We start from the raw sequence: 18,713 nt of genomic DNA on the forward strand, positions 1-18,713 counted from the left end.
TCTTTTTAGTTCATTTAGAAGGTCAGCTTCGGTGCTAAACGACACTAAAGTTCTTACAAGAGGCTATCTCGAGTCGCTTGAGTTCATTTCAAGTCGAATATAACCCTGGTCGGTATCTTGGTAGCTACGTATTCATTAGATTGGTGATTTTGAAGGAGCAAGCGTTAACAATCATATATTGTACAGTACTTATATTAACAATGGTAGGGTTGATTGCTACCAGGTAGTTGACTTTAACTGCTGCATTGCATTCCGCTGCAGTGCATGTTTCCCAGTATCCAACTGCCCGCGGTGAAGGCCCGGGGTCTCATGAGGTATTCTGCCCTTCACTCCTTGTGTCTGCCACTGTTTTCTCTAATAACATGGACAATATAATACTAACCGCAATAATAGAACTTCGCGAGACCAGTTCGCCGTCGCAAGTCCGATTTGAGTGCCCACATCCTCCCGAAAAGGGCTTCACGCGATTTCCCGTTAAATACTCACTTTGTATTTTGGAGCTCGAGTGGAGCCTATCGCTCTTACGTTCACTCTGTCATCAATGGGCTTCCAAAACACAATCTGCGTCTGTGTAAAATTGGTATTAGATGGTCATGTTCATCATCGGTTTATTCCCAAATGTAATCGAGTTCGTTGTAATCTTAATGGCAACAAAATGACTGTCCAATACAACCGCCGCTAATGGCACCTGCTTCCCAAAGTACATATTCATTCTAATTGTCGTTAATCACTTCTCTATCAGATACCCGTCCTCGGGCTGCCGGCATTCCTCTACCCATAATGAGTGTTTTAATCTCTTCACCGCAGGATTAATCTTCCTCAAGTAAATTAGACCATATCCACACAGTTTCAGAACAACCATGATGAAAGTCGTTGCATATTCCCCGGTACATACCAGCAAACGAACTCGAAAAGGGAAGAAGCATTTGAACCAGCTCCACGTTTTGATATGTACATTTCAATTTTTTTTGTTGGAAAAAAATAGCTCGAGGAAGAGGAGGCCCTGGTGATTTCATAAGGGCCCACCAAATGCACGGTAATGTCTTCAGCGAAATAAAACTGACATATTCTGTTTCACTAGGTTAATGAAGCTTCTGTGGTTTTCTGTGCACGATATGGAAAACGAAACTTGCCTTTCCAATTCATTTATAGTCCAAATTTGAGCCTAGTCAAAAGAATCCTTACATTGACTATATTTTAGGAATAGCACAAACATGCTACGTGATTATAATAGTTCAGCATAGGCGTTATTATAGTTATAGAAAATGGGAAATGCCAGGGATATGCCGGAAAAATATATTTTAACGTTTCATGGTCCCTAAAATGACTACAGAATAAAATACCTGCGCTCCAATTTCTAAAGTAGGTTGCATGGATATATTTACCAGTAATACCTGTCTAAATCCCACATGTTTGCCACTAATGCCGCAGCTATACGTACTAAATGCTTCCACACTGGACAGTTGCAGACGACAATATAGCAGTGGGGTAATGGGGTAATTGCGTAAATTTTCATATGTTATGTCTAAGACCTTTGAAATATTGGACATGGAGATTAACTCGAACTTTAAAGTAACTTCTCGTTAAAATCTAGATCGGGAAACTACCATTGTCCATTCTTAGCCAATTAGCAAAAACCGATGACAATGAGGCAGAATTCATTTCTCAGAGAATATCGCTGTCGAATCTATTGTCTCCTCAGTATCTTTACGGAAATTACTCCTAACGTGCACCAGCACTCCAGCCCTTCCGAACCGTCCTGATTTCAGGGCTGACGAAAAACATCTGTTTCCTCGTTCAAGCTTGGCTCATACCTTTCCTTGGTAGGCATTATCTCACGTAACGTGTTCCAAGTTTGGAATCAATATGAAACAATGGCGACTGGGTTTTTTAACGACGTATGTAAACACTAGAATGATACAGTAACGGTTGTATGTATGTCTAATTCAACCGGGCTATATTCAATGGTCCAATGCCACTTATGGTTTGGTTAATTCTACGACTCTGGTTTTCACATTCTCCCAATTACATGTTACATGCATCTGTTAAATTCTTTTGTTGCAGAAGAATATTTTAAGAACTATATTGGATGTATTCAAACCTAAAACAAATTGAACAGGGCTTCAAATCATTGTCATTGGCGCCGCCGGCCGTTGGAACAGAGGAATCAAGTCCTTTGGGTGAACGTCCACTGCAACTAGTGTTACGTCACGGCAGGATAACGATGGTAACAATAACAAGCAGTTCATCAATGTTATTCTGTTCGAGTTCCTTCCTTTACCTTTAGAGAAAACGTCACTTTTCTGTTGGTTCATAAAAGTTACATCAATATATTAAAATTTACCCAAGAGGGGAAAAATCTGTTTGTCGTCTTTGCTGTGCTGCCGGTCATCTGGTGAGAAACGCAGATTTCAACGCCAAAGTAGGAATAATTCACACCCTGCTCACAAGACAGGGTAAAACCGAAGCAGTGGCCAAGTAACACACACAAAATGCTGTTGGAACGCAGCAGGCCAGGCAGCATCTATAGGAAGAGGTACAGTCCAGCGTTCCACCAGCATTTTGTATGTGTTGCTTGAATTTCCAGCACCTGCAGATTTCCTCGTGTTTGCGAACTGCCTAAGTGCTATTTTGGCTGAGATGCGAAAATCGTCTGCCTATTCATATGAAGCTTCACTGTTGTAGATAATACGAGATCAATCTCGACCTCTGGTATTGTCTATGTGGAGTTCGCACTGCCTTCCCCTGATGAACTGGGTTTCCTTCCTCATCCGGGTAATTGAATTGGCTGCTGTAAGCTACCCTAAGTGTTGACAAGTAGCGCAACGAGTCAAAGGCGAGCTGGTGGTCACGTGAGCGAAAGAGCGCGGCAATGGGACTGATGGGATCGCGTTGCTGGGTTCAATGAATCGAATGACCTTCTTGTGCGTTATCAATAAATAATAAAGGAACAACTTAGTCCCGAAAGTGCTTTGCCGACATCCACTCTTTAACCAGCATTCACCGACACAGAATGAACCCAAATCATTTAGCTACTGTGTTAATCATTTAGTTACTGCGATTGTATTGTTCAAAAATAACTGCAGCTTCAAACAACGGTGATTATACTTAAATGGTGTAATCACCAACTTTAATCTGAGAAGTAACATACAATGTCGCTGTAGTAATAGTTCAAAAATTTAAACCGAATTAAAGGGGGCATCAGGAACCTTGAATGTAATATTGGGGCATTTGAATACTTACAGAGAAAGGGAAAATCAGTAGCATTCTCCCCGAACCGCTATGCAATGAACGGTCTGGGAAAAACAAACACATCGTGTCGCTTTGGCTATGTCAAAGTCAAAGTTCGAAAGCCCACTGACGTGGCTTCTTGGAAGATACAGTGTAGCAGAGGATCAAGGGCTTAGCGGGAATGAAGAACTGAAAGAACTATTTAGTTTAAAAAATATTACTGGAGGTGGTCTCGAAATCAGATAAATCCCAAGGACAGATGATTTACACCCAAGATTATTGAAAAAGGAGCTTTCAGAGATGGTTGCGGCTGTGGTTATCTTGCACAATTCTCTAGATTCTGGAAATGTTCCTGTGGATTGAAGGGTAAGCAACTATGATTCCACTTTTTAACAAATGATGGGTAAGAGAAAATATGGAACTACTTAACCGTCGATCTAACAACGTGGAAGAGAAATGCTGGAATCTATTATGGAAATTGGACTAACAGAATATTTTGTAAAGATGGTAGGATTGGGTAGAGTCACCACTGATTAATAAAAGGAAAATCATATCTGAGTGATCTGCTGGAGTTCCGTGAGGATGTGTCGACTAGAATAGTTAATGTAGCCTGTTTGGATTTTGTGAAAGAATTCAATTAGATCCCACATAGAAGGTTAATCAACAAGACAAGAACACATAGAATTGGAAATATACTCCCTGTTACCCTGCTGGTGGATATAGGATCAGTGGTCATTTTATTAGGTATCTCCTATACCTAATAAAGTAGCCACTAAGTGTATGTTTGTGGTCTTCTGCTGCTGCAACCAACCACTTCAAGGTTTAACAAGTTGTGTGTTCAGAAATGCTCTTACTGTTGCAACACATGGATATTTGAGTTAGTGTAACTTTCCCGTGAGATTGAAGCAGTCCGGCCATTCCCCTCTGACTTCTCTCATTAAAAAGATAAGAACAGAACTCCAGAACTGCTGTTCAATAGGTGTGCTTTTTTTTTTGCACTATTCTCTGTAAACTCTAGGGACTGTTGTATCTGAAAACACCCAGAGATCAGAAGCTTCTGAGATATCAATCATTCCATAGTCAGTCACCTAGATCACATTTCTTCCCCATTCTGATATGTGGTCAGAACAACCACTGAGCCTCTTGACCATCTCTGCATGATTTTATGCACTGGTTGCTGCCACACGATTGGCTGATTACATACTTGCATTAATGAGCAGGTGTACAGCTGTACCTAATGAAGTGGTCACTAGGTGTAGTTAAAGTGTTCAAATATTACATTTCTAAGTTTGCTGATAATACTAAACTGGATGAGATAGAGAGCCTGAAGGGAATATGGATGAGGTAAGTGAATGGGTAAGAACATCACAGATTGAACACAATAGTGAAGAATTTTAGATGATCTACTTTGGTGGGCATAACAGAAAAGAAGCAGATTTGTTGAGTGATTAGATAGCATTGGTTGTATAGGGCCTTGTTGAGTCCAGTTTTGGTCTCTTTACCCTAAGAGGGAATGCAGTAACATTTTACTAGGTTGGGTGGTAAGTGATTGAGTAGACTGGAGTATGCTGTGTAGAATTTAGAAGAATGAGGAGATTTCATCAAAACATACAGAATTCTTAAGGGGCTTGATAAGCAAGTTAAAGAGAAGTTGTTTCCCTGACTGAGGAGTCTAGGACTTGATAGCACAGTTTGAAAATAAGGAGTAGATTATTTAACACTTATATGAAGAGTTATTTCCTCACTCAAAAGATGGTTAATCTTTGGAATTTTGTTCTATGGAAATCTGTTGAAGCTCAGTTATTATGATAATCAGAAAACCAGACTAATAAATTTTTCTGTATATTAAAGAATCACCTCAGTAAGAAGAGGATGTTTAGCATGGGATTAGGACCACAAACAGGGAATGAGGGAGGTGCCAGAAATATACTTTGCCTTATATTTATCAAAAACTTATAACATATTGATATGGGATTGGATGATGGATGCCTAACAAGATATGAATAAAATAGAAAAGGAAATATAATAAATACTCTATTCAAACAGAAAAATGTGATAAAACCCGTTATCCCGCTAGATTGCTTCTATGCATTGTAAAGGATTTTGTGGAGAGATAGCAAAATAATTGCTTGTTTATTTAATAATTTGTTAGAACAAGATATTGTAGCAGAGGATTGGCAGATACTTTATACTTTATTGTCACCAAACAATTGATACTAGAACATACAATCATCACAGCAATATTTGATTCTGCACTTCCTGCTCCCTGGATTACAAATCGATAGTAAATATTAAAAATTTAAATTGTAAATCATAAATAGAAAATAGAAAAATGGAAAGTAAGGTAGTGCAAAAAAACCGAGAGGCAGGTCCGGATATTTGGATGGTACGGCCCAGATCCGGGTCAGGATCTGTTTAGCAGTCTTATCGCAATTGGAAAGAAGCTGTTCCCAAATCTAGCCGTACGAGTCTTCAAGCTCCTAAGCCTTCTCCCGGAGGGAAGAGGGACGAAAATACAGTACCCATACTTAAGGAGACTAGAGTATGCCCAGTTCAATAACAGCCAATTTATCATTGGTGGTCAGAAATGTAATGAAATTCTTATAAAAGCAGAGAGAAGTAGAACATCTAGAAACAAAAATAAGAGGTTCTCAACGTGGTTGTATCATAGTGGGAAAAAAACCTTAACTCAAATCTGCAAATACTCAATACAGTTTTCCTGAAAATTTGTAAATCAAGCAGTACCTGTAACCATATCAAGAATGGAAAATTAACTGGATTGTTTTTCCATTGAAACCGAGAAGCCAATGGGTGAGCCAGAGATCTTTAAACTTATGAAAGTTTTTGTTGATACAGAGAGAATGATTTGATTTCTGTGGTAACAACACAACTGAACAGCATCAAATAGAATAGAAGGTCACCAAAGAATCTAAAAGGGAATTCAGAAGGAAAGTTCTTTGTCCAAAAGGTGGTGAGAGTGTCGTACTCACTACTACTTGCCTCAGCTGTCACATTTCATTTATATTGATAATGATAAGGAAGTGGGACCTGTCAGGACGTCTACGTTGCAGGAGATCACAGAGAGAGTCGGAGACAGTTTCTTGTGGAGCTTATGTGCCTGTTTTTAAAAGTGAGTGGGGCCTGTTGGGTCTTGGCTGCAGAGTGGGAGATTACTTGGGTTATTAGTGACTATGCAAGAAGAGCCAATAAAAAGAAGCAAAATTTAAGCAGAGTGGCCAATGTGTGACTGGGCCATGTTTAGAGTGGGAGACTTTGACTCAACTGGCTAAGGTGGAAACAGGCAGAGGGTCTAAGTAAGTTTATAATTTTTTTTCTCTTTCTTTGTCAATTAGCACATAGCTAGTACATTAAGAATGGATCCAGGGTTAGTGGTATGTTCTTTGTGTGAGATGTGGGAATGCTGGTCTCCGTCATAATACATCAAGCTGCAGCTACTTAGAGACTGTGTTAAGGAACTGGAGCTGCAGTTGGATGACCGTTGGCTCATATGGGAGAATAAAGAGGTGATAGTTAGGAGATACATGGAGATACTTGCCCCTAACTTGCAGCCGGTGCAAAAAATACACCTGTGGCCATTCCCCTCAGTAATATGTATACAACTTTGGATAATGTTGAGGAAAACTACCTACTAGGGGAATCCGCAGCAACCAAGACTGAATGTGGTTCTTTGGCTCAGAAGGGGAGGGTGGAGAAGAGAAGTAAAGTGGAGTGGAGCAGACAGCAAATTCTGTGGATATGAAAGAGAAACTCAGATGGTATGCTGCTTTTCAGGTAGCAGAGTCAGGGAGCTATGGGATTGGGTCCCAAGCATTGTAAAAGGGGAGGGTGAACAGCTGGAAGTTGTGGTATATATTGGTACCAATGTCACAGGTAGGAAAAAGGATGAGATCTTAAAGAGAGAATATAGGGAGTTAGGAAGAAAGCTGAAAAGCAGGACTTGAAAGGTAATATTTTCTGGATTGTTGTCTGTGCCACGTACCACTGAGGTTAAGAATGGGATGATTTGGCAGATGAATGTGTGACTGAGGAATTGGTGCATGGGACAGTGTTTCAGATTTTTGGATCATTGGGATCTCTTCTAGGGAAGGCATGACTTGTACAAAAAGAACAGATTACACCTGAAATCAAGGTGAAGCAATACGAAGGTAGGCTGGCCAATAATACAGAAGAGGATACGAAAGGTTTATTACAGAGTAATAAAGTGCAACAGAGTGAGTAGCTGTTATTAGTAAGGAGAAGCTGCTTGGAAAGCTGAAAGGTTTGAAGGTAGATAAGTCACGTAATCCTGATAGACTGCACCTCATGGTTCTAAAATAGGTATCTGAAGAGATTGTGGAGGCAGTAGTAGTGATTTTTCAAGAATCACTAGACTCTGGAATGCTTCCAGAGGACTGGAAAATTGCAAATGTTACTCTCATTTTAAGAAGGGAGGTAGGCACGCAGGGGCTATATTTCATTAGGAGTTTGAGGGAGCTTGGTATGTCACCAAAGATTCTGGAAAATTTCTACAGATCTTCTGTGGAGAGCATTCCAACTGTTTGCATCATCATCTGGTGTAGAGGGACTACTGCACAGGATAGGAAAAAGCTGCAGAAAGTTGCAAGCTTAGCCTCCTCAGCATCGAAGACATTTTCGAAAGGCAATGCCTCAAAATGGCTGCATCCATCATTAAGGGTTCCCATTATCCACAACATGGCCTCTTCTGATTGTTCCCACTAAAGAGGGGGTACCAGGGCCTGAAGACACACACTCAATGTTTTAGAAACAGCTTCATCCCCTCTGCCATCAGATTTCTGAATGGACAATGAACCCAAGTACACTACCTCACTATACTTTTTGTCTTTTATTGTTCTCTTGCTCTCTATTTGCACTGGTTTATTAATATAATTGCAAACATTGTCTTATTGACTAAGATTGCACAAGTACTAACATACTATTGCTGAAAGATAACAGATATAGAATAATACAGGAAAGAAATATGCAATAATTTTTGTAAAATAAAATATTCCACGTACTTATTCGTAACAGCTGTGAAGTAACAGGGACTTTTAAAATTATAACTGGAAAAGACAGCAACTCTGAATAGAAAGCAAGGAAACCAGCCAGACACTAAAGGAAAGAGCATAACTAATATTCACTTGAATAATAGCAAGAATACAGCTGCAAGTCACAATTCAATAATTTCCTAGAAGAGATTAAGAGGAGAACTTACACAGTTTTTTTAAAACTGAGGAAGATTTTAGGGGGATAATCAGTAACAAGGTGGCAAAACACAGACATAATTAGAATATTTAGGCAAACATAACATGTTTTTACACTGTAATTTATTGAGATTTGAAATTTATTACCAATTTATTAAGCACAGGGTATATCAATGACAAAGTAAGTAAGAACAATTTTTAAAAGGTGGAATATAAAACTGCAGGGAATAGGCAAAAAAAGGACTGATTCTCTCTAGTTGTAGAATTAGCACTGGCACGACGTTCATTGGCTAAAAGCCGCAATACATTTTTATTTGATCTTGAAACAAGACCAAAATATTTTATATTTAATGAGTAAAATGATATCATGCTGAGCAAATTATTACAATAATGTGACCTCAAATTTTCTGCCATGCTAAAACTAAGGCAACCTCTAGTTAGCTATCATTTATCATCAGGTTCTCAGACAAAGGTTTTCAGTATAAACTCAATCACAATGGTTCTTTTTTTCCAAACATCTAGCCTTAAAAAAAATACTTAAAGTACATACTGCAGTGTATCTTGGGATTGCAAAATCTTTGGCTTTCTGTTTGTGGTAGAATGATGAATCCCATTAAGAGCACTCAGTTGAACAAAATGTTCCCAAAAATTTTAACCGCAAAGCTGACAAATATGACCTCTTACTACAGCTGAAGTTCACAGAATAATCAGACTGCAGTTCTTCTGAAAGAGTCTTTTATATAAGTTCATGTTTATAAAAAATCCTAAATCATTCAACATTTATAGCAATAGGATTTGAAATCTTTTGTAACAATATACAAACATTTGCACTAGATAGCTTCCGTCTATCGAAGTTGCATATTAGATTCTTGATGAAATGATCCTTTACAAGAATCTCAAATAATCTAGCCATATAATTGCTTTGGGTGCAAAAAATAGTCAAAGGATGGGCATTCTGCAGCAGGTGACCCAGCTCCTGACTCTCCACTGCCTATCTGCTAATTAACATCACATTAGAAGTACAATGGAATACTCTACATATGTTTGAATGGCCAAAGGTGCACAGGCTCAAGAAGTTCAATATCTTCCAGGCCAAAGCAACCAACTCAGTTGTCACCCTCTTATGCCACTTTTGGATAAGCAGTCAAATATAAATGATTGAAAAAGTGTTGGAGTAAATTATTGAGATAAGAGCAGAACCTTAGAAAAATCAGAATTGGACCAATGAAAGTTACTTCAGGAAGAAAGTTAAAAGTTCAAAGTAAATTTCATATCAAAGTACATATATGTAAAGCCAGCTGGTGGTGTAGTGCATCCACACCGGACTTCGACTTGAATGGTCGTGGGTTCAAGTCTGGCCAGCTCCTTGCTCGCTGGGTTAAGTGTAAAGCTAGCAACTTGGCCTTGTCAGATGAGTGCTAAAGAAATGGCAAGGTTGCTGCCCGAGGAACGGAGAGGAACAAACATATCTGTCACCATCTACAACCCTAAGATTCATTTTCTTGCAAGCATACTCAATAAATCAATAGAATAATAACCAAAATGGAATCAATGTCGTTCCGGTGTACTTGGACCAACTGGGCGTTAAACCAGTGTGCAAAAGACAGCAAACCGTACAAATACAAAAAGAAAGAAATAATAATAATATAATAAGCAATACATATTGAGAACATGAGATAACAAGTCTTTGAAAGTAAATCCATAGGTTGTAAGAATACTTCAATGATGGGGTAAGTTAAGTTGAGTGAAGTTATCGCCTTTGGTTCCAGGGTTTGATGTTAGAGGGGCAATAACTGGTCCTGAATCTGCTGCTGTGAGCCCTGAGGCTCTTGTACCTCCTTCTTGATTGCAACAGTGAGAAGAGAGCATCACTTGAGGGGTGGGGATCCACGACGATGGATGCTACTTCCCTGTGACAACACTTCCTGTAGATGTACTCAGTAGTACTCAGGATTTACCTGTGATGAACTGGGCTATGTCTGACAAATTTATGATAATTCTTTGTCGGAATAGTTTTAGAGCGGTGGTGGAGAGGGAACCAGTGGGTGTAATATATTTAGATTCTCAAAAGGCATTGACAACTGCCAAACGAAAGATAATTTGGAAAAAGCTCAAAGTCTGGGAGTAATATATTAGCAGATACATATTATATGCAGATAGAGAAGGCAGTGAGTAGGGATAAGCGACATATTTTCAGGAGGGCAACCTCTAATGAATGAGGTTATCACAGGGATCAGTGCTGGGACAGTTTGAAATATATATACATAATTTGGGGGAAGGAAGCAAATGTAATATAGACATACTTGGGAGACACTGCAAAAGGAAGTGAGAAGGCAGTCTGTAAGGAGGATTTAAGCAGTTTACCAAGATATGATATATTTATAGTTTATGTGAGCAGACATCAAGTTGACAAATGGAACATCATGTGGCAAATTGTGAAGGAAGAGTGACAACACTGATTATTGTTTAAATAAAGATAGTCTGCAAAAAGCTGCAGCACTGGAGTTTGAAGGTTCTCACACATGAAGTATTCATATGGGTGCAGCAGGTAAGGAAGAAGGCAAATGGAAACCTGTGGCCCAAGTGAGACCACACATAAAATAGTGCAGAATTAGTTCTATTTTAGATTTCTCACTGGAGCTAGTTCAGAGAAAATTCACCAGGATAATTAGAGTATGGAGAAATTATCTTATGAACCCTGCTTGCAGCGGGTTCACATTGACTTAATGGGTGGTGAATTTACGGAATTCATTGTCATTGATGGGGTTGGAGGCCAATTCATTTGGTATATTGAAAGCAGAGGTTGATAGCTCCTTCATTAGTAAGGGTATCAGACTTGATAGGGAAAATAAATCAGAAAATGTCAAACGGTAGAGCAAACATGATGGGCCGAATGTTTTATGGTCCTATGGTCTAAGAGAGGCTGATCAGATGAAATCTAAATTCATCAGCTAAATGTCAGTGATTCTGTGTACATTCAATTATCAGCAAAGCAATGAAAGCTGTTATCAATAGTGCTATCCAGCATCACTTGTAGCTCTTCCCCATACCCTTCTTATTGATGCCCAGTCTGTGTTTTGCCACCTGAATGGATCTAGACTTTCTTACAGCCTTGGTCCAAGAATGCACGAAAGAGCTGAATTCCAGAAGTGAAATGAGAATGCTGCCTGGACATCAGGCAGCAATTAATTGCTAGCATCAAGGTGCCCAGGCAAACCTGAACTCAAAAGGAAACAGAATTAGAATCAGGTTTATTATCACTGAACAACCTTCAGCATTTTGTATGTGTTGCTCTGTATTTCCAGCATCTGCAGGATCTCTTGTGTTTATCATCACTGAACACTGCTGTGGTTTGAGCCAAAGTTAGCACAAATGAAGTTGGCTGTGCAAAGGGAAGTCAATCATTCCAGCACCAGATCATCACTGCAGTGCAGAGCTCAAGATCCAACTATCTATAGCTGCTTAATGAATCACCTTGCATTCATCATAATATTGTAAGTGTGAATGTTTGCTGATGAGTGCACCATATTCACTTCCAATCACAACTCATCAGTGAATGAAGCAGTCCATGCCCTAATGCAGCAAGGCTTAGATAACATTCATGCATGGACTGTTACAGAGCACATGTCGTTCGTGTCACTAAAATTCCAGACAATGATTATTCCCAACAAGAGGAAATCTAATTTTAAACTCTCTTGCTTTTCAATGACACTATCAAGGACAAAGAAGACTGCTTTAATGACATCTTATCAACCACCCTTGATATTTATTTCCTCATCTCAAGGCCACAGTGTGTACTACCCACAGAATTCAGCTTCCCGGCTCTTTATTTAACACCTCCCCCTCTCCCGGTTTCACCCGTCACCTACCACCTTGTACTTCTTCCTCAGCCTCCCCACGCCTTCTTGCTCTAGCCTCATCCTTTTTTCCAGTCCTGATGAAGCGTCTTGGCTCACATCGTCGACTGTTTATTCTGTTCCATAGATGCTGCTGAGATCCTCCAGCAATTTTTTTTTGTGTTGGTGTTTGGATTTCCAGCATCTGCAGACTTTCTCATCTTACCCACAAAATTTCCCATTTTGTGCATCTGGGTTACCAAAATAGCACCTCCAAGAAGGAAACAGAAGCGTGAGAGGTAAAACTGAAATGATATTGCAGATAGATGACATTAGATCAGGACTGGCCAACACTAATATAAATGTAGTTCAAAACTGAGTCCTAAGGGCTGCCATTTATTAGATGATAAGATGAGTGGTTGCACCTAGTGTGTACTGCAACTCTTAGGGCTCAATAACATTAACTCAACTCTTCTGTCTCCACAGACGCCACCTGCTCTACTGAGCATTTGCAACATTCTTTTTATCTTTCAGATTTGAAGCAATTGCTATGTTCTGCATCTCACAGTTTTGGCATGTTGTTTTTTTTTTCCTTTCTCCATCTGTCTTGCTCTTCTCCTTCAATATTGACACTCCTGCAAACAGGTCACCTATGACTAACTATACAGCACCAAAAGCACTGTGTCATCTAGACATCCGTAGTCTCTCACAGATCCCTTTGTTCCTCACATCCAGTTGTGAAGAAAGCAATTTTAACCTGAAATGTTAACTGTATTTCTTTCTCCATAGATACGACCTGATTTGGTGACCATATTCAGCAGATTCTGCTTGCCTTCAATCTGCTTCATCTTGAGCGCTTTTTAGTATTCAACTTTGTCCACGCTGAAGCACCAGACTTTTACTCTTCCCAGGAACCTGATTTGGGGCAGCGTGGCAGTGTAGTGGTCAGCGTAATGTAACTACAGTGCGAGCAACTGTGTTCAAATATGACTGCTGTCTGTGAAGAGTTTATAGGTTCACCCCATGACCTCTGGGTGCTCCAGTTTCCTCCCATATTCCAAAGACGTACAGATTAGTAGGTCAATTGGTCACACGGGTGTAATTGGGTGGCTCGGGCTCGTTGGACCAGAAGAAGCTGTCACTGTGCTGTGTCCCTAAATAAAAAAAAAGAATTAGATTAAAGGCTTTCACCATCATTTCCATTCATTCACTGTTCTCACTGTAACCTTAACCGAGTAATCTTTTACTATATGCGCCCTCTTTAATACCAGCCTTACAGCACTGCTATTAACAAATAAGTATCTCATCTCTTCTATCATTTTGAGACACTTTCTTCGATACATATTCCTGTTTAAGCAGTACCTCTCCCCTGCCCTAAGACAATATTTCATTGAGCCTCTTACAATAGGATTTTATTCTATTCCCATCACACAACCCAATAAAATATCATTCAAATGTCATTCTTACAAACTCTGCAGAAACACCTTTTCAAACTACCTAAACAACAGGAATTCTGCAGATGCTGGAAATTCAAGCAACACACATCAAAGTTGCTGGTGAACGCAGCAGGCCAGGCAGCATCTCTAGGAAGAGGTACAGTCGACATTTCAGGCCGAGACCCTTCGTCAGGACTAACTGAAGGAAGAGTTAGTAAGAGATTTGAAAGTGGGAGGGGGAGGGGGAGATCCAAAATGATAGGAGAAGACAGGAGGGGGAGGGATGGAGACAAGAGCTGGACAGGTTGTTGGCAAAGGGGATATGAGAGGATCATGGGACAGGAGGCCCGGGGAGAAAGACAAGGGGGGGGACCAGAGGATGGGCAAGGGGTATACTCAGAGGGACAGAGGAAGAAAAAGGAGAGTGAGAGAAAGAATGTGTGTATATAAATAAATAACGGATGGGGTATGAGGGGGAGGTGGTATTAGCGGAAGTTAGAGAAGTCGATGTTCATGCCATCGGGTTGGAGGCTACCCAGACGGAATATAAGGTGTTGTTCCTCCAACCTGAGTGTGGCTTCATCTTTACAGTAGAGGAGACCATGGGACGCAGACTGGGAGACCGCTTTGCTGAACACCTACGCTCTGTCCGCCAGAGAAAGCAGGATCTCCGAGTGGCCATACATTTTAATTCCACATCACATTCCCATTCTGACATGTCTATCCATGGCCTCCTCTACTGTAAAGATGAAGCCACACTCAGGTTGGAGGAACAACACCTTATATTCTGTCTGGGTAGCCTCCAACCCCCCTCTGTCTTCTCCTATCATTTTGGATCTCCCCCTCCCCCTTCCACTTTCAAATCTCTCACTAACTCTTCCTTCAGTTAGTCCTGACGAAGGGTCTCGGCCTGAAACGTCGACTGTACCTCTTCCTAGAGATGCTGCCTGGCCTGCTGCGTTCACCAGCAACTTTGATGTGTGTTGTTTTTTCAAACTACCTTCCAATTTTCCTAATCTGCATTCATCTGAGCTTCCAATACATATATATTTAGTGTGTTAGTGTGTTACTGATATCCTATCTGTGCTAGCTTTCTTGTTTGTGTGAGGACTAGGCCTCAGGCTGCAGTGTCGCCTGTTTATAGTTGCCGGGAATAAATGCTAAGTCAGTGCGCTCCACCGGGGATGGTGTGCCGTGGTGTCCAGGCTGGAGTTGGTGCTGCCTCACCCCCCACCCCCACCCCAATGTTCGCATGGCAGAAGACAAGCTCTGTTGTGGTCGTCTGCAGATTTCAGCACCGTTGGATGGCTTGAGTTTTTATCTGTTTTATTGAGCGGCTGCACCTTTCTACTGTATACATACTATGTGTGACTGGTGGTACTGTGTCTTGCAACTTGACCCCAGAGTAACACTGTCTCGTTTGGCTGTATTCATGAGTATTCGTGTATGTTTGAATGAGAATTAAACTTGAATTTCACTGTCTGCTGGTGTCTGCTGAATAAATGCTTGTGGAGAACACGGCTCAAAGCAAGTAGATCATTTTGCTCAGAGACTCATGGTGTTGTTTATGAAACATTCAGAGAGGCACATAAGCATGCAGATGATGATGGAATATGGATTATGTGCAGCAAGGTGGGGTTATTTTAATTTGGTGTCATGGACAGCACAGACATAGTGGGCTGAAAGGCCTTTTCCTGTGCTGTATAGTTTTATGTTCTATGACTATTTTATGTTTTTTTATGACTGGTCATCTATCCAGGACATCAGAAATTTAATTCACAATCAATTAGTTGTGAAAGGCTCCTGAAAAAGAATTAAATAATTTTACTAAAATGCCTACAATGTACATTTAATTATACCTTTTAAAATCTCAGAATCCAAATCTAATGCAGTATCTTTGAAATGCAATTGCTGATGCAAAGTATGGAAATGGCAGCCAATGTTCACACCATAAGATCCTAGAGGTGACTCTGGCATCCTATGTAATATCATTACCAGCTTATTATTCTAGATTCAGTTGGAGGAGGCGGAGGAGAAGATGGCGACGCGATGCAGCTCGCAGTGGCCACTCCGGTGAATGATATCTATTATCTGTCAAGTAGGGTGCCCTGCACAATCCTGATTTGATGGAGACAGATGTGAGAGCACGGAGGAACATCTGGGGAAACTTCTGAAATGCCTCCTTCGCTGCCGCTGCTGCTGTGTGATCCAGAATCTCCAGTGGAGAAGGCCCCGAGTCCTCGGCTTTGCTTGTTGCTAGGCGGCCGGGGCCGGGGTCGAAGTGCTCGGCAGAGGATGGTGCTCGGGAGGTTGTATTGGAGAGGCTGGTCTGAGGCTCGAAGTTTTCAGACGGACTCAGAGTCAGCCGTGGTCGGGTGCTTCCAATGTATCAGCAGTTGTCGGCGCCTGGAGGTTTATAGCAGGGAGTTTCTCCCTTTTGCCACCTGCTATCGGGGACTCGGGAGTCGATCGGAATTTTGAGACTTTTTTTTACCGTGCCCATGGTCTGCTCTTTATCAAATTATGGCATTGCTTTGCACTGCTGTAACTATATGTTATAATTATGTGGTTTTGTCAGTGTTTGTCTTTGGTTTGTCCTGTTTTTTTGTGATATCACTCTGGAGGAACATTGTATTATTTTTTAATGCATGCATTTCTAAATGACAATAAACGAGGACTGAGTGTCCTCATAATCTAATAATTTAACAGATAAAAGTGCAATTTCCGAAGTAAAGTGAAAGTGCACCTATCACCCACTGTGCAAGCCTTAATTGTGATGATATAGAGTGTACCCATTTGAGAGTCCTAAAGTTAAGACAATAAGTCCTATCTGTTCAAAAAGTTCAAAGTAAATTTTATTATCAAAGTGCCTATAAGTCATCATACATAATCCCAAGGTTAATATTCTTGCAGGCATTCATAGTAAATAGTAATAATTTTGAAAGAGCACAGAGAAAATTTACAAGGATGTTGCCAGGACTGGAGGACCTGAGTTATATGGAAAGATTGAATAGGTTAGGACTTTATTCGTTGGAACATAGAGGACTGAGAGGAGATTTGATAGAGGCATACAAAATTATGAGGGGTATAGATATGGCAAATGCAAGCAGGCTTTTTCCACTGAAGTTGGGTGGGATTGCAACTCTGGTTGTGGTCATGGGTTAAGGGTGAAAGGTGAAAAGTTTAAGGGGAACATGAGGGGAGACTTCTTCACTCAGAAGGTCGTTAGGGTGTTGAATGTGATGCCAGTGCAAGTGGTGCATGTGAGTTTGATTTCAATGTTTAAGAGAAGTTTAGATAGGTGCATGGATGACAGGGCTATGATCCGTGTACAGGTCGATGGGAGCAGGCAGTTTAAATGGTTTGGCATGGAGGGGGTTTGAAGGACCTGTTTCTGGGCTGTATTTTTCCATGACTATAAATACAAGAAACACAATAAAATCAATGAAAGACTGCACCCAACAGGACACACAAACAATCAATAAGCAAAAGACAACAAACTGTGCAAATACAAAAAGAAAGAAAAGAAAAAGAAATGATAATAATAAATAAATAAGCAATAAATAATGAGAACATGAGATGAAGAGTCCTTGAAAGTGAATCCATTGGCTGTGGGATCAGTTCAACTGAATCTCTTGACTAAGTCTGCATGCTTTTCTGCATTGAGTTGCTGCCACATGATTGGCTGATTAGATAGTTGCATTAACAAGTAGATGTACAGTTGTATCTAACAAAGTGGTCACTGAGCTGCAGCTGTATGGTGCAAGACATCAAAATAACTATAACTAAATAAATAGTGCTAAAGAGGTTGAATGAGGTAGTGTTAAATGGTTCATGAACAGTTCTGAAATGTAATGGCAGAGAAAATATCAACAGACTTATAGAACTATTATTCTGCCTTGACCCATCAATCTGCAGCTGGGCCATAGCCCTCCATTTCCCTGCCTTCCATGTAGCTACGCAAATTTCTCTTAAATGTTGAAATCAAACTGATATCCACCAGTTCTGCTGGCAGCTCGTTCCACACTCTCATCACCCTCTCTCTGAGTGAAGATGTTCCCCTTCATTTTCCCCTTAAGCATTTCATGTTTCATCATTAACCCATGACCTCTAGTTCTAGTCTCACCCTCTCTCAGTGGAGAATGCCCGCTTGCATTTCCCATATCTATACCCCTCATAATTTTGTATACCTCTAACAAATCTCCCCCCGTTCTCCTAAACGGCGGGGGATAAGGTCCTAGCCTATTCAACCTTTTCCTATGACTCAAGTCCCAGTAACTTCCTTGTAAATTTTCTCTGCACTCATTCAATCATATTGATATCTTTCCTGTAGGTAGCTGACCATAATTCCACACAATACTCCAAATTAGACCTCTGCAATATCTTACATAACTTCAATACAGCTCTACATTCAGCAGTATTCACTCTTCAAGATTAATCAATAAGATTCAGTAGGCCATCTAACATTTTGACGGACTTCTAAAGATGCATGGTGGAGAGTAAACGGACTGGTTGCATCATGGCCTGGTATGGAAACACCAATGCACTGAATCAGAAAAGCCGACAAAAAATAGTGGATACAGCCCATCCGCCAGAGGTGAAGCCCGCCCCGCCATTGAGCACATCCACAAGGTGGCCTGTCGCAGGAAAGCAGCATTCATCATCGAGGACCCCAACCGTCCAGGCCACATTCTTTTCTCCCTGCTGCCATGAAGGAGGAGGTACAGGAGCCTCAGGTCCAACACCACCAGGTTCAGGAGCGGGTATTTCCCCTCAACCATCAAGCTCCTGAACCAGAGTGGACCACTCCTCTCACCTCAACGCTAAACTGATTCCACAGCCTACGTAGTCATTTTCACGGACTCGACAGGGCATGCTCTCAATTATCAATGAACCTATTAATCCGTGGTTGGAATGTGGGAGAAATCCAGAGTGCTGAGGAAACCCACATGGTCATGGGGAAAACAGACAAACTTCTTGCCTACAGC

At 40.7% G+C, this 18,713-nt stretch overlaps 1 protein-coding gene across 1 annotated transcript in view; it reads left to right on the top strand.

The window, feature by feature from the left end:
- The first annotated feature begins 3,389 nt into the window (after positions 1 to 3,389).
- Positions 3,390 to 18,713, top strand: part of bbox1 (butyrobetaine (gamma), 2-oxoglutarate dioxygenase (gamma-butyrobetaine hydroxylase) 1) — a 207,157-nt gene continuing 191,833 nt past the window's right edge. Inside the window, exon 1 of the mRNA XM_072272701.1 lies at positions 3,390 to 3,597. The gene's annotated coding sequence lies outside the window, so the exon portion shown is untranslated. The remainder of the gene's footprint in view (positions 3,598 to 18,713) is intronic.

This window comes from Mobula birostris, chromosome 11 (assembly GCF_030028105.1).
Source record: "Mobula birostris isolate sMobBir1 chromosome 11, sMobBir1.hap1, whole genome shotgun sequence".
Taxonomy (NCBI): domain Eukaryota; kingdom Metazoa; phylum Chordata; class Chondrichthyes; order Myliobatiformes; family Myliobatidae; genus Mobula; species Mobula birostris.